At 39.0% G+C, this 13,188-nt stretch overlaps 1 long non-coding RNA gene across 1 annotated transcript in view; it reads left to right on the top strand.

The window, feature by feature from the left end:
• The first annotated feature begins 493 nt into the window (after positions 1-493).
• LOC147001229 (uncharacterized) overlaps positions 494-13,188 on the top strand; it is a 68,899-nt gene continuing 56,204 nt past the window's right edge. Inside the window, exon 1 of the long non-coding RNA XR_015045122.1 lies at positions 494-847. This is a non-coding gene — a long non-coding RNA (uncharacterized LOC147001229). The remainder of the gene's footprint in view (positions 848-13,188) is intronic.

Raw genomic sequence — 13,188 nt, 5'->3', positions numbered from 1 at the left:
CATCCCATTCTCTCTGCTTTTATGTAAAGCATCTAAAGCTTTACATCAATGTCATGTCAGAGAACTAGAGTACTCTGTGCTTAGGGATTTGCCTCAGTATATGGAAAATAAGTAAGATGGAAAGTCAGTGAGTCTTCACGCAGACTCAAAGAAATACCCCTAACAGCTGCACCTCTGTACTAACCAGTATCAGGGAACACCATCTTCTGCCATTGGGGCAGTAATTCTCTAAACCAGTAATATTCACGTGTCCCATCCTTGTAGGCAATCTTCCATCTTGCCCTGTAGGAATGGAAAGAAACCTTCCTGACTTGACTTTCATCTAAAAATCCATGCATGTCCCGGTCATTCTGACTGTGTTTGGAGTAATGGAAACATTTCTGAGTAGTGGAAAATATCCTGAGGGTGTTATGTTTCCTAAGAGTAAAATAAGCAGAAAAAGAGATGAAGGAGAAATGGTAACTGGAGACACAGAGACAGGGCAGGGCAGAAGCAGCTGAGAAGAGCGGAGGAGCAGGGTGGAATGGACTGAAGACGTATTGTCCAGAATTTCATCAGGGCCAGGAAGCTTTTCCTAAGCGCCTAATCTCTGTCCAAGGAGACGCATTTGTATAGTTATGTACTCTGTTCTTTACCCTAGACCCTATACTTACCCCCGAGTAATGTTCAAAGACAGAACCTTTGTTCTTAATTTTCTATGTCCCAGTGCATGGTGCCAAAGCCTTCCAAGTGCAACTAAGAAATTTCCTGAACTTAACTCAGGATCACAGCTTATAACACCCACGTTCACTGTTCCCTGTCCTCCAAACCAGATGGAACAATGCCTGTCTGTGTCTCTGTGTCCCAGGTAAGGTATCTAAAAACTGCAGTCTTGTAAAAAAAAAAAAAAAGGCTTATAAATTTAATGTTTTATTTACCTATTAATCAGTGAAACTGGTTTTTATTTAATATTGTATGTGATATTGTTCTAAAAAATTTTAAAGAAGAAATTATTAAATCAAAAGATATGGTCATTTAAATATAATTGTCAGGAATAAAATAAAATCTGATGGCATTCTATAATTATACAAAATAAAATTATATGAATATTTTGTATATTACATTTTTATTTCATTAGTTCTTTGCGAATTCTTTAAAACATATTTTGATCTTGCTCACTCCACTCTGAGCTCCTGACAGATCTGCCTTGCCTGCATTTGCATCCTCTTTTTATTATTTCTAAAAATCCATCAAATATACTATTTAAAGATATAGTCATGCACATGTATCCTTCCACTGGGGTGTGGTTGATCTACCATACCCCCTACCTTTAAAGAAAACAGTTTAGAACTTGGCCAATATATACTACAGTAACACTATCCTAAATTCAAAAAGAAGTAATAATAAAAATTCTTACTTCTTGCTTATGTGACATAACCCAAGTAGGTTAATGGAAGGTTCTATGTTACACAGGCAAGAAGGACTTTGACTGATGCAGGCTCTGAAATGTAGCTGAAGTATCTGAAATGCCAGATCTGCCTTGCCTGCATCCGTGTCCTCTTATATTCATCACATATATTTCCTTAACATGCAAGGAAAGAAAATATTAGATTGGACTATCTCATAATGGTCTTTGTTTCCATTTGGAAGTGGAGTAAGTTACTTCATTTCACTACCCTGATTGAGTTCATAAACCGACCTAGGTAGGAGAGACTTAGGAAATAAAAGGAACAAGTGAAACATTTGATAGTACTGACTTCACCTCATCAGGAAATGTGGATCTCATTAATAAGTTTATTGACTAAAATTTTAAAGTAAACATACCAAAATTTGTTCATCAATTATAGTTGAGTTGTTTAGATTATTTTTCTGTTTATTCACTACTCTAAATGACTAACAGATAGTCCTCTGTCTAAATCATTGATTACTTTTCTAATTATTTCATTATGATAAAGTAATTGAAAAAATTTTGATTGCTACATCAAATAATTTACTTAAATTTAACTTTCATAATATCCAAATACTGTCTAGAGTGGATGACCAAATTGAGTCATGGTAATAATGAATGTATTCATTTCTTTAAACACTCATCAATCCACAGCTACATTTGTACTTTTTTATGAGCATAGAAACTCTAAGTGAAAGGCTCTTTATTGCTTAAGGTTTTTTATTTTTGTTTTGGTTTGGGTTCTTTGATTCTTAGATTTATTTTTTGAAATGTTCCACTGCGGCCGGGCCAGGTTGCATAGGCCTTTGATCCCTGATACTTAAGAGGCTTAAGTTGGAGAATTACAAGTTTAAAGGCATCTTGGTCAATTAGTGATATTCTGTTTCCAAATGCAAAGTAGAATGATGGTTGGAGATGTGGCTGAGTGATAGAGCTCTTACCCAGCATGTACTTGAAACGTAGGTTTATACTGCAAGAACTACAGAAGAAAAAACAAAGACATTTGGTTTTAAAAAAAGAAAGAAGCAAGGAAAGGGAAAAATATTCCATTGTTCTGGAAAACTAATAGATAAATACTTTTCTAAAGTTAGTAGATGAGCTATTAACTATAACATTTATTTTAAAAAATCATAATAGCTTATATAGAAATACTTTTTAAGCTCATATGAAGCATTGTATTGAGCTATTTAGTCTTCTAAACTATCTGAGTCAGTTTTCCAGAACAATGAAATGTTTTTTTCCATTCTTTGGTTTTTTTTTTCTTCAGGAAAGAGCTATATCAGGCTCCTGTCAGCAAGCACCTGTTGGCATCCACAATAGTGTCTGGGTTTGGTGATTATTTATGGGATGGACCTCAGGTGCGGGAGTCTCTGGATGGTCCTTCCTTCCGTCTCAGCTCCAAACTTTGTCTCTGAAACTCCTCCAATGGGTATTTTGTTCCCCCTTCTAAGAAGGAGTGAAGTATCCACACTTTGGTCTTCCTTCTTGAGTTTCATGTGTTTTGCAAATTGTATCTTGGGTATTCTAAGTTTCTGGGCTAATATCCACTTATCAGAGAGTGCATATCATGTGTGTTCTTTTGTGATTGGGTCACCTCACTCAGGATGGTATCTTCCAGATCCATCCATTTGCCTAAGAATTACATAACTTCATTGTTTTTAATTGCTGAGTAGTACTCCATTGTGTAAATGTACCTCATTTTCTGTATCCATTCCTCTGTTGCGGGGCATCTGGGATCTTTCCAGCTTTTGGCTATTATAAATAAGGCTGATATGAACATAGTGGAGCATGTGTCCTTATTATATGTTGGAGAATCTTCTGGGTATATGCCCAAGAATGGTATTGCTGGGTTCTCAGGTCATACTATGTCCAATTTTCTGAAAACTGTCAAACTGATTTCCAGAGTGTTTGTACCAGCTTGCAATCTGACCAACAATGGAGGAGTGTTCCTCTTTCTCCACATCCTTGCTGGCATCTGCTGTCACCTGAGTTTTGATCTTAGCTATTCTGACTGGTGTGAGGTGGAATCTCAGGGTTGTTTTGATTTGCATTTCCCTGATGACTAAGGATGTTGAACATTTCTTTAGGTGCTTCTCAGCCATTGGTATCTCTGAGTTGAGAATTCTTTGTTTAGCTCTGTACCCCATTTTTAATAGGGATATTTGGTTCTCTGGAGTCTAACTTCAATTTTTTTAATTAGGTATTTTCCTCATTTGCATTTCTAATGCTATCCCAAAAGTCCCCCATACCCTCCCCCACACACCCCTACACACCCATTCCCACTTCTTGGCCCAGGCATTCCCCTGTACTGAGGCATATAAAGTTTGCACTACCAATGGGCCCCTCTTTCCACTGATGGCTGACTAGGCCATCTTCTGATACATGTGCAGCTAGAGACACTAGCTCCGGGGGGGGGGGGGGAACTGGTTAGTTCATATTGTTGTTCCACCTATAGGGTTGCAGATCCCTTTAGTTCCTTGGGTACTTTCTCTAGCTCCTCCATTGGGGGCTCTGTAATCCATCCAATAGCTGACTGTGAGCATCCACTTCTGTGTTTGCTAGGCCCCTGCATAGCCTCACAAGAGAAAGCTATATCTGGGTTCTTTCAGAAAAATCTTGCTAGTGTATGCCAGGGTATCAGCGTTCGGAGGCTGATTATGGAATGGTACCCAGATGTGGCAGTCTCTAGACGGTCCATCCTTTTGTCTCAGCTCCAAATTTTGTCTCTGAAACTCCTTCCATGGGTATTTTGTTCCCAATTCTAAGAAGGGGCAAAGTGTCCACACCTTGGTCTTGGTTCTTCTTGAGTTTCATGTGTTTCTCAAATTGTATCTTATATCTTGTATATTGTAAGGTTCTGGGCTAATATCCACTTATCAGTGAGTACATATCATGTGAGTTCTTTTGTGATTGGGCTACCTCACTCATGATGATGCCCTCCAGGTCCATCCATTTGCCTAGAAATTTCATAAATTCATTCTTTTTAATAGCTGACTAGTACTCCATTGTGTAAATGTACCACATTTTCTGTATCCATTCCTCTGTTGAGGGGCATCTAAGTTCTTTCCAGCTTCTAGCTATTATAAATAAGGCTGCTACGAACATAGTGGAGATGTGTCTTTCTTACCTGTTGGAACATCTTCTGTATATATGCCCAGGAGAGGTATTGCAGGATCCTCCAGTAGTACTATGTCCAATTTTCTGAGGAACCGCCAGATTGATTTCCTGAGTGGTTGTACAAGCTTACAATCCCACCAAAAATGGAGGAGTGTTCCTCTTTCTCCACATTCTTGCCAGAATCTGCTGTCACCTGAATTTTTGATCTTAGCCATTCTGACTGGTGTGAGATGGAATCTCAGGATTGTTTGATTTGCATTTCCATCATGAATAAAGATGCTGAATATTTTTTCAGGTGCTTCTCTACCATTCGGTATTCCTCAGGTGAGAATTCTTTGTTTAGCTCTGAGCCCCATTTTTAATGGGGTTATTTGATTTCCTGGAGTCCACCTTCTTAAGTTCTTTATATTTATTGGATATTAGTCCCCTATCTAATTTAGGATAGGTAAAGATCCTTTCCCAATCTGTTGGTGGCCTTTTTGTCTTATTGACAGTGTCTTTTGCCTTACAGAATCTTTGCAATTTTATGAGGTCCCATTTGTCAATTCTCGATCTTACAGCACAAGCCTTTGCTGTTCTATTCAGGAATTTTTCCCCTGTGCCCATCTCTTCAAGGCTTTTCCCCACTTTCTCCTCTATAAGTTTCAGTGTCTCTGGTTTTTTGTGGTGTCCCGAGCTAACGTTCTCGCCGGCAAGAACACACATTCGGACAACCAGAATCTTCTGCAGCAAAAAGCTTTATTGCTTCTTCAGGAGGGAAGACCCTGTTCCCGGAAAATGGTGTTGCTTATATAGCCCTCAGCCATGGCGTTTCAGCACCTGATGTGGTGTGTCAGCTCCTGATTCGTTGCTTGGCCATCACCCCATTACTACGCCCCGAGATGGGCAGTGACTAGGTGTGAGTTCACTCTCGCACCTGCATACAAGTCTGGTTTACTAGTTAGGCACAGCGGAGGCCAGCGCCATCTTATAATGGTGATTGCTCGCTGCACGGCTCTCCACAATGTGGAGTTCCTTAATCCACTTAGATTTGACCTTTGTACAATGAGTTAGGAATGGATCAATTTGCATTCTTCTACATGTTAACCACCAGCTGTGCCAGTAACATTTGTTGAAAACGCTGTCTTTTTTCCACTGGATGGTTTTAGCTCCCTTGTCAAAGATAAAGTTACCATAGGTGTGTGGGTTCTTTTCTGGGTCTTGAATTTTATTACATTGGTTTACTTGTCTGTCACTCTACCAGTATCAGGCCGTTTTTATACAATTGCTCTGTAGTACAGCTTGAGGTCAGGCATGGTGATTCCACCAGAAGTTCTTTTATCCTTGAGAAGAGTTTTTGCTATCCTAGGTTTTTTGTTATTCCAGATGAATTTGCAGATTGCTCTTTCTAATTCGATGAAGAATTGAGTTGGAATTTTGATGGGGATTGTATTGAATCTGTAGATTGCTTTTGGCAAGATAGCCATTATTACTATATTGATCCTGCCAATCCATGAGCATGGGAGATCTTTCCACTTTCAGAAATCTTCTTTAATTTCTTTCTTCAGAGACTTGAAGTTCTTATCATACAGATCTGCATTATGATGATGGTGAGTGGTCTAGGTTTCTGTTAGTAAGATTCTTTAGTTTGCCTTTTGCCATCTGGTAATCTCTGGAGTTAGTTGTTCTATTTGTCTCTGGTTAGAGCTTGCTTCTCTAGCGATTATGTTAGCCTCTATCAGCAGACCTGGGAAACTAGCTCTCTCCTGAGTTTCAGTGGTCATAGCACTCTCTGCAGGCAAGCTCTCCTCTTGCAGGGAATGTGCCCAGATATCTGGCGTTCGAATCTGCCTCCTGGCGGAAGTTGTGTTCCACTCACCAGAGGTCCTAAGATCACTTGGAGACTCCTCTAGGAACCTTGGGGGTGTCTGATGACTCCATGCCCAAAGTGACCCCGTGCTGGCGCAGACAAGAAGGGACTTGTGCCTCGGTCAGGCTTGGTTTTCTGCTTCCCTAATTAATGCTGTCTCAGGTCCTGAGTGATTGGATTGGAACAGAAGTTGTGTTCCACTCACTAGAGGTCCTAAGTTCCCTTGAAGAGTCCTCTGGGGATATTGGGGGTGTCCACAGACTCCATGCCCAAGGTGACCCGGTGCTGGAGCTGACTGGAAGGGCGAGTCTAACTTCTTAATTTTTTTTGTATATATTGGATATTTGCCCTTTATAGGATGTAGGATTATTAAAGATCTTTTTGAAATATGTTGGCTCCATTTTTGACCTATTGTCAGTGTCGTTTGCCTTACAAAAGCTTTGCAATTTTATGAGGTCCCATTTGTCAATTCTTGATCTTAGAACATAAGCTATTGGAGTTCTGTTCAGGAAACTTTCCCCTGTTCCCATGGTTTCAAGGCTCTTCTCCACTTTGTTTTCTATTAATTTCAGTGTATCTGGTTTTATGTGGAGTTCCTTGATCCATTTAGACTTGAGCTTTGTAAAAGATGATGAGAATGGATCAATTTGTATTCTTCTACATGCTAACTGCCAATTGAGCCAGCTTCATTTGTTGGAAATGCTGTCTTTTCCACTGGAATGTTTTAGCTCCTTTGTCAAAGTTCAAGTGACCATTGGTATGTGGGTTTATTTCTGGGTCTTCAATTCTATCCCATTGATCTACCTACCTATTACTGTTCCAATACCATACATTTTTTTAAAATCACAATTGCTCTGTAGTACAAATTGAGGTTCAGGGATGGTGATTCCACCAGAAGTTAGTTTTTGCTATCCTAGGTTTTTAGTTATTTCAGATGAATTTGCAAATTGACCTTTCTAACTCTATGAATAATTGAGTAGGAATTTTCTTTTTTCTTTTTTCTTTTTTTTTTTAAGGTTGAATCTTTATTGCTACTCATAAAATGATGAATTAACACAATGGTACTTTACTAGAAATTTAAGTAGCTTGCTTTGGGTTTTGTTGTTGTTGTTGTTTTGTTTTTGTTTTTGTTTTTATGTTTTTGGTTTTTTTTTGTGTGTTAGACATTTTCTTCATTTACATTTGAAATGCTATTCTGAAAGTCCCCTATACCCTCCCCTGCCCTGCTCCCCAACCCATCCACTCCCACTTCCTGGCCCTGGCATTTCCCTGTACTGGGGCATATGATCTTCACAAGACCAAGGGCCTCTCCTCTCATTGATGCCCAACTAGGACATCCTCTGGTACATATGCAAATAGAGACACAGTTCTGGGAGGGGGTACTGGTTAGTTCATATTGTTGATCCTCCTATCGAGTTGCAGATCCCTTTAGCTCCTTGGGTACTTTCTCTAGCTCCTTCATTAGGGACCCTGTGTTCCATCCAATAGATAACTGTGAGTATCCACATTTGTATTTGCCAGACACTGGTATAGCCTCACAAGTGATAGCTATACCAGGATCCTGTCAGCAAAATCTATCTGGCATATTAATAGTGTCTGGGTTTGGTGGTTGTATATGGTATGGATCCCCGGGTGGGGCAGTCTCTAGATGGTCGTTTCTTCTGTCTCGGCTATGAACTTTGTCTCTGTAATTCCTTCCATGGGTATTTTGTTTCCCCTTCTAAGAAAGAACAAAGTATTCACACTTTGGGCTTCCTTCTTCTTCAGTTTCATGCTTTTTTTGCAAATTGTATCTTGGGTAGTCTATGTTTCTGGGCTAATATCCACTTATCAGTGAGTGCATATCATCTGTGTTCTTTTGTGATTGGGTTACCTCACTCAGGATGATATCCACCAGATACATCAATTTGCCTAAGAATTCATAACTTCATTGTTTTTAATTGTTGAGTAGTACTCCGTTGTGTAAATAAACCACATTTTATGTATCCATTCCTCTGTTGAGGGTCAACTGAGTTCTTTCCAGCATCTGGCTATTATAAATAAGGCTGATATGAACATAGTGGAGCATGTGTCCTTATTATATGTTGGAGCATCTTCTGGATATATGCCCTAGAATGGTATTGATGGGTCCTCAGGTAGTACTATGTGTACTATGTTCAATTTTCTGAGGAACTGCCAGACTGATTTCCAGCGTGGTTGTACCAGTTTGCAATCCCACCAACAATGGAGGAGTGTTCCTCTTTCTCCACATTCCTCACCAGCATCTGCTGTCACCTGAATTTTTTATCTTAGCCATTCTGACTCATGTGAGGTGGAATCTCAGGGGTTTTTTTTGTTTGTTTGTTTGTTTGTTTGTTTTTGTTTTTGATTTGCATTTCCCTGATGACTAAGGATGTTGAACATTTTTCAGGTGCTTCTCAGCTGTTCGGTATTCCTCAGTTGAGAATTCTTTGTTTAGCTCTTTATTCCATTTTTAATAGGGTTATTTGGTTTTCTGGAGTCCAACTTCTTAAGTTCTTTATATATATTGGATATTAGACCCCTATCTGATTTAGGAATGGTAAAGACCTTTTCACAATCTGTTGGTGGCCTTTTTGTCTTATTGACAGTATCTTTTGCCCTACAGAAGCTTTGTAATTTTATGAGGTCCCATTTGTCGACTCTTGATCTTACAGCACAGGCCATTGCTGTTCTGATCAGAAATTTTTCCCCTGTGCCCATATCTTTGAGGTTCTTCCTCACTTTCTCCTCTGTAAGTTTCACTGTCTCTGGTTTTATGTGGAGTTCCTTGATCCATGTAGACTTGAGCTTTGTACAAGGAGATCAGAATGGATCAATTCACATTCTTTTGCATGATAACTGCCAGTTGAGCCAGCACCATTTGTTGAAAATGCTGTCCTTTTTCCAATGGATGGCTTTAGCTCCTTTATCAAAGTTCAAGTGACCATATGTGTGTGGGTTCATTTCTGATTTTCAATTCTATTCCATTGATCTACCTGTCTGTCACTCTACCAGTACCATGCAGTTTTTATCACAATTGCTCTGTAGTACAGCTTGAGATCAGGCATGGTGATTCTACCAGAGGTACTTTTATCCTTGAGAAGAGTTTTTGCTATCCTAGTTTTTTTGTTATTCCAGATGAATTTGCAGATTGCCCTTGCTAACTCTGTGAAGAAATGAGTTGAAATTTTGATGGAGATTGCATTGAATCTGTAGGTTGCTTTTGGCAGGATAGCCATTTTTACTATATTAATCCTGCCAATCCATGAGCATGGGAGACCTTTCCATCTTCTGAGATCTTCTTCAATTTCTTTCTTCAGAGACTTGAAGTTCTTATCATACAGATCTTTTACTTCCTTAGTTAGAGTCACACCAAAGTATTTTATATTATTTGTGACTATTGTGATGGTGTTTCCATAATTTCTTTTTCATCCTGTTTATCCTATGTTTAGAGAAAGGCCACTGATTTGTTTGAGTTAATATCCAGCTACTTCACTGAAGCTGTTTATCAGGTTTAGGAGCTCTCCAGGGAAATTTCAGGGTCACTTATATATAATATCACATTATCTGCAAATAGTGATGTTTGACTTCTTCCTTTCCAATTTGTATCCCCTTGATCTCCTTTTGTCCTCTAATTGCTCTGGCTAGGACTTTGAGCACTATATTGAATAGATAGGGAGAAAGTGGGCAGCCTTGTCTAGTCCCTGATTTTAGTCAGATTGCTTCAAGCTTCTCTCCATTTGGTTTGATGTTGGCTACTGGTTTGGTGTGTATTGCTTTTATTATGTTTAGGTATGGTGCTTGCATTCCTGATCTTTCTAAGATTTTTATCATGAATGGGTGTTGAATTTTGTCAAATGCTTTCTCAGCATCTAAAGAGATGATCATGTGGTTTTTGTCTTTGAGTTTGTTTATATCATGGATTATGTTGATGGATTTCCATATATTAAACCATCCCTGCATCCTTAGGATGAAGCCTACTTGATGATGATGGATGACTGTGTTGATGTATTCTTAGATCAGATTAGTGAGAATGTGTTATTGAGTATTTTTGCATTGATATTCATAAGGGAAATTGGTCTGCAGTTTTCTTTCTTTGCTGGGTCTTTATGTGGTTTAGGTATCAGAATAATTTTGGCTTCATAGAATGAGTTGGGTAGACTTTCTATTTTGTGGAATAGTTTGAGGAATATTGGAATTAGGTCTTCTTTGAAGGTCTGATAGAACTCTGCACTAAACCCATCTGGTCCTGGACATTTTTTGGTTGGGTGACTATTAATGACTGCTTCTATTTCTTTAGTGGATATGGGACTGTTTAGATCATTAATCTGATCTTGATTTAATTTTGGAACCTGGTATCTGTCTAGAAATTTGTCCATTTCATCCAGGTTTTCCAGTTTTGTTGAGTGTAGCCTTTTGTAGTTGGATCTGATGATGTTTTGGATTTCCTCAGTTTCTGTTGTTATGTCTCCCTTTTCATTTCTGATTTTGTTAATTAGGATAGTGTCCCTGTGCCCTCTATTTATTCTGGCTAAGGGTTTATCTATCTTGTTGATTTTCTCAATGAACCAGCTGTTGGTTTGGTTGATTCTTTGAATAGTTCTTTTTGTTTATTTTGTTGCTTTTTCTAGGGCATATTTTCCCTCCTTGTGTTGGAGTTTTCCCTTTATTATCCTTTGAAGGTCTGGATTTGTGGAAAGATATTGTATAAATTTGGTTTTGTCGTGGAATGCCTTGGTTTCTCCATCTATCATAATTGAGAGTTTTATTGGGTAAATTAGCCTGGGCTGGCATTTTTGTTCTCTTTGGGTCGGTATGACATCTGCCCAGAATTTTCTGGCTTTCATAGTCTCTGGTGAGAAGTCTTGTGTAATTCTGATAGGTCTGTCTTTATATGTTATTTGACCTTTTCCCCTTACTGCTCTTAATATTCTTTCTTTGTTTTGTGCATTTGGTGTTTTGATTATTATGTGACAGGAGAAATTTCTTTTCTGGTTCAGTCTATTAGGAGTTCTATGGGCTTCTTGTATGTTCTTGTACATCTCTTTCTTTAGGTTTGCGAAGTTTTCTTCTATAAATTTGTTGATGATATTTACTGGCCCTTTAAGTTGAAAATCTTCATTCTCTTTTATACCTATTTTCCTTAGGTTTGGTCTTCTCATTGAACCCTGGATTTCCTGGATGTTTTAGGTTAGGTGCTTTTTACATTTTGTCTTTACTTTGATTGTTGTGCCAATGTTTTCTATGGTATCTTCTGCACAGTAAGCCTGTGTCAGTACTCCTGGAAGACTAGCTCTCTCCTGGTGAGACCAGTGCACAGAGGGCTGTGGAACAGCCCTACCTCCTGAGTGCCGATGGAGACAGGAAGGACCCTGTCCCAGCTGCTCTGCCTCTTTTGCCACTTCTGGCTGCTCCTGCAGTAGGCAGTCACTGGAGAGAAAATCCAATCTGTTTTTGTTTTCAATTGGTGTGTGTGTGTGTCTGTGTCTGTACATGTGTGTGTTCCTGTGTGTGTTTCTAAATACATAAATACAATCTGATCAGTCTGTATATTACTTGTATGTATGTTTTCAGGGCTGACCATTTAGTGTTGGATAACCAATTTTTGTGCTTTTCCCTGACGGAGACTACTCTCGAACTCTCAGCATTTCTTAGACCACATGGGCTTGTCTCCACACATGTTAACATGCCTATTGGTGTCTTTCTTGCTCAGATATTACATAGGCAGCCAATGTTTGTGTGGCTTCATTTCTCATATGTCTAGAAGACACAATCTTATAGCAAACTTTCTGTTTCTCTGACTCTTTCTGCCTTTTCTTGCTTATGATGTCTGAGCCTTAGGTGCAGAAATTGTGTTGTAGTTTTGTAGGTCAGGACTGGGCTCCATAATACTTGGCTTTGGTTGGTTGTGGTTTTCTTTCTTTCTTTCTTTCTTTTTAATTATTATATATAAGTACACTGTAGCTGTCTTCAGACACTCCAGAAGAGGGCGTCAGATCTCATTACGGATGGTTGTGAGCCACCATGTGGCTGCTGGGATTTGAACTTCGGACCTTCGGAAGAGCAGTCAGGTGCTCTTACCTACTGAGCCATCTCACCAGCCCATGTGGTTTTCTTTAATGGATTTATCTGTTGAAAAGATAATTTTTCTTGATGAGGGGTGAAAACACACTTCTCTGTGGGTTTGAGGATGGATAAAGAGTGCAGTTAGGGATTATGCAGACTGTGAGGTGTCCGCTGAAGGTTCTCCCTTAGATTTTTGACTTCTCTAATCTCAGATTGTTGGGAAGGTTTTTGGTACCAAGCCTGATTTTCCTTTCACTGAACTGGCCTTAAATCCAACCAGAGAGTTCTTGGTTACTGTCAAGGTAGGCATGAAATCACTGGATCTTGAGTTATTCTGTCATGATGGTCACTTTGATGGCTTATCGACTTCATAGCTAGGTAGAGCTACTGGATCCTTCCCTATTTGGAAGCTTGCATGGCACCATCTGGTACATGGACACTAGTCCTTAGGAGAAGACTTTCAGGCTATAACTAACTTGGGTCCTCTAAGTCAAGGTGTTTTCAGCAGTAGGGATTAACTTTCACTTCTTGGGGCCAACCAAAGGTGAATACAATTCCCAAATATAATGTTTGGGAATCTCTTACACTGTCCTGGTCAACAATTTTAAAGAAACTTTTCATATCTGGTGTTGAATATTTTGTTACATCTATAACTCTTGATGGAAGTACTGTGAGTCTGAATAGAAAATTTTCATTTAATTTGCATAATATATGTGTATACCAACCTACA

Source organism: Mus caroli, unplaced genomic scaffold, assembly GCF_978045245.1.
Source record: "Mus caroli unplaced genomic scaffold, Mus_caroli_1 scaffold_14, whole genome shotgun sequence".
Taxonomy (NCBI): domain Eukaryota; kingdom Metazoa; phylum Chordata; class Mammalia; order Rodentia; family Muridae; genus Mus; species Mus caroli.
The sequence above is the reverse complement of the archived record's forward strand: the minus strand, read 5'-3'. Positions and strand labels throughout refer to the sequence as shown.